This window comes from Muscardinus avellanarius (assembly GCF_963383645.1).
Source record: "Muscardinus avellanarius genome assembly, chromosome: 15".
Classification (NCBI taxonomy): Eukaryota; Metazoa; Chordata; class Mammalia; order Rodentia; family Gliridae; genus Muscardinus; species Muscardinus avellanarius.
In genome coordinates, this window is record NC_137801.1 from 86,691,048 (window position 1) to 86,694,347 (window position 3,300).

At 50.6% G+C, this 3,300-nt stretch overlaps 1 gene segment (V, D, J or C); it reads left to right on the top strand.

The window, feature by feature from the left end:
* The first annotated feature begins 513 nt into the window (after nt 1-513).
* Nucleotides 514-1,010, top strand: LOC308274043 (immunoglobulin kappa variable 1-27-like). The segment is given in 2 exons: nt 514-568; nt 688-1,010.
* The last annotated feature ends 2,290 nt before the right edge of the window (nt 1,011-3,300 follow it).

The window sequence follows — 3,300 nt, forward strand, 5'->3', positions numbered from 1 at the left end:
CTGTCTGGTGGTAACAGGAGCCTCAGCCCTCCCAGGGCAGGAGCAGGGTTCAGAGGGCCCAGGGACCAGCTCAGAAAGGGGATGTAGGAGGAGTGAGGGGGCAGTTGCTGGGAAAGACCAGGATTCCTCTAAACAGAGAAGGTGAAGGCTTCACAGTAAAATTCTTGCCAGTGGCTATGAGGGGACGCGATGCAGAGACGGCGTCACTTTTGAGACCAGGAAGGAGGCTTCAACAGCAACACTGACCAGGAGGACAAGCAAGAAATCCCCGCCCAAAGGAAAGGAGATGAGTCTGTGCTGTGGAGAAACACGTTCCCTGCAGAGAAACCTGTAAGAGTCTCTTCTGACTTAGGTCACTAGGGACGCTGTGTGTGGCTAAGAGCAGCCAGCCTGCAGCTGTGCCCAGCCTGCCCAGCCCTGTGATTTGCATGTGCCCAGAGCACAGCCCACGGCCCTGAGGGCTTCTTAACAGGCTGCTGCACCTGTGAGGAGTCAGTGCCCTCAGCACCCAGCATGGACATGAGGGCCCCCGCTCAGCTCCTGGGGCTCCTGCTGCTCTGGCTCCCAGGTGAGGAGGGCAGCGCGGGAATCTCCTCAGCCCTGTGTGGTCAGGGATGGCTGGTCCTCATGATGGTCCCTTATATTGTGGATAATAGTGTGGATATTTCTCTCTGTTTCCATCTTCAGGTGGCAGCTGTGACATCCAGATGACCCAGTCTCCATCCTCCCTGTCTGCGTCTCCAGGAGACACAGTCACCATCTCTTGCCGGGCCAGTCAGGGCATTAGCAATTATTTAGCCTGGTATCAGCAGAAACCAGGGCAGGCTCCCAAGCTCCTGATCTACTATGCATCCAGATTGCAATCCGGGGTCCCCTCGAGGTTCAGCGGCAGTGGGTCAGGGACAGATTTCACTCTCACCATCAGCAGCCTGCAGCCTGAGGATGTGGCCACTTACTACTGTCAACAGAGTAGCAGTTGGCCTCCCACAGTGATAGAGGCCATGACATAAACCACCCAGGGCAGAGTGTGAGGCTGGGCGGCCCCAGCTGCTCCTCCTGCCGCCTCCATCTGCTGAGAGCCTTTCTCAGAGGCTCCAGCTCTGAGGCCCTGGAGCTTTGGTAGCAGGCCAGGGAGGATCCTCTGCACCTGACTCTCCTCCTCCTGCTCAGCCCAGCAGCTCAGGCCAAGGATGCGTCTCCTGCATCAATGACACACTTGGTCACTGCACGTGAGGGGCCTGGGATAAAGCATCTGGGATCCACACAGCAAAGAAGAAGCCCCTAGGTATTCTAAATAAGATGTTTTTAAATAAAGAAAACGAGAGTCTAAACTCTAGTGGGGTTTTTTGTTTTTTTGTTTGTTTTTGTTTTTGTTTTTGTAGTACTGGGGTTCCTGGAAACCCTTCTGTACTAGTATTGGGAAGAGGTTTTAAAATGTATTAATGTATCAGTATTGGGAAAGATTTCCAATTTTAAAAATATGTCTTTTATACTAAGAAAGCCAGGCCTAGCAGACAGGAGGGACTTGTAATTTACATTTCTAAAGCAAAGGAAAGAAAGCTGGAGCCAGAGATGGGAGGAAATTCCAGATCCTGGAGAAACAAGTTCACACATCTTGGGGGATAAAACAAAAGGTGTTTGGAGATGGAGACTGGGCAGCCCCCTTCCCCTTCTGTGGCAAATCCAGCAAATCCGCCTGGAGACAGCAGAGAAACGGATGGGGCTAGAGATATGGATGGGGCTAGAGGTATGGGCTAACATATGTATAGATCAAAGGGCCTGCCATGGACTTGGGCAGGATAAAGACACTCAGGAAACTGGAGTTCTTTGGCATTTTCATTCGAATTTCCCCCCTGGCCTGCTTTTGGGCACAAGGCTGTAACTATGTCTTGTATTTCTATCTTTTTAATAAACTTCTTTAAATCTTCAGCAACTGTCCAAGCTATGCATATTTATCCTTAGCTTAGGACAAGAATCCATGTTTTTTTTTTTTTTTCTGTTTTTTGTCGTTTGGGGTTTTGTTATGGGTTGGGGGAAAGTGTGTCCAAGACGTTAGCAGGGGTTCCCGGGGAACAGTTTCCCGAAAACGTATTCTCTCAATCCGTAATATTTTGGGCTCCCAGCTACATGGGCATGTGGCTCTGTATCTTTCACGGGTCTTTTTGGCCAGTGGCTCGGTGGGCAGCAGCAGTTTTAGCTCCAGCTGCTGAGCTGTTGAGCTGTTGAGCTTTAAAACAGCTGTAGAGCAGCCTTTGTGTCACGACATCTCTGAAAGTGACTTCCAGGGCATCTCGCCGGTGGTCCTAGTCACCCCAAGAGGTGTGTGCCTTCCTGGAGCGATAAGGAATTCCGCCAGAATGACCGTGATCGTCCAGTGTCTGGGAGGCAATTCTGGCTCATGGGGAGCCCCCGACCAAGGAAGACCCGTGGTCAAATCCCCTCCAGGAAGAAACCTCTTTAAATAGTGTAGGCTTGATAGGCCCAATGAGTGCCCATCCATTCTGCCCACATCACAGATGGGACACTTTTAAAATCCCTATACAAGGTTAAATCTAAGAGAAATGCCCATGGCCCACCTCCAGAAAAGTTCCTAAACAGAAGACGCCAGCTAGCACCCATTTCTAAATAGCAGTGAGTTTTTTTCCCCCCGGGCAATTGGAAACAGGTTCTAAGGATATAAGCCAAAGGAGTAAATGGACAGAGAAAGCTCCCCAAACAGTGAGGCGATAGAAAGGAAATAGGCAGATAGGGAAAAGGCCTTGGTAGAAAAAAGTTAGTTTCCTGAGTTTCCTGAGTTTCCTGAGGGGCAAGAAATGCCTGAAACTCCAAAGGCTCAGAGATAAGAAGGCCAGATCTTCACAAAGCCATCCTGAGTTTCCTGAAAGACAACAGATACCTGAAACTCCAAAGGCTCAGAGATAAGAAGGTCAGAGCTTCACAAAGCCATCTTTTTACTAATCAACAAACCCACCAAGCAAGTCTGGCATTCCTGAAAGGAGACCCTTCAAAGGACTTGCAAATGTCCTATGCAAATTCTCCTTGGAAGTCACCCTAACCAAAAGCAAACTTGCAAGCGGTCAGGGACTTTGCCTTACTCATGGCAAAGGGGGACTCCCTCTCGGGACCCCCTCCCTTTTTGGGGGGCTGTTCTCTCTCTCGCAGGTCGTGTTGACCCTGAGAGAAGGCAGAGTGCATCTGAAGGCACGTGGCTTGGGCGACTCTCTGAAGGCAGCTACTGGACCCTGGAGTTCCGACCGCCCCTATGGGGTGTTCGGCCACTTTTCCCTATTCCCTTCTGGC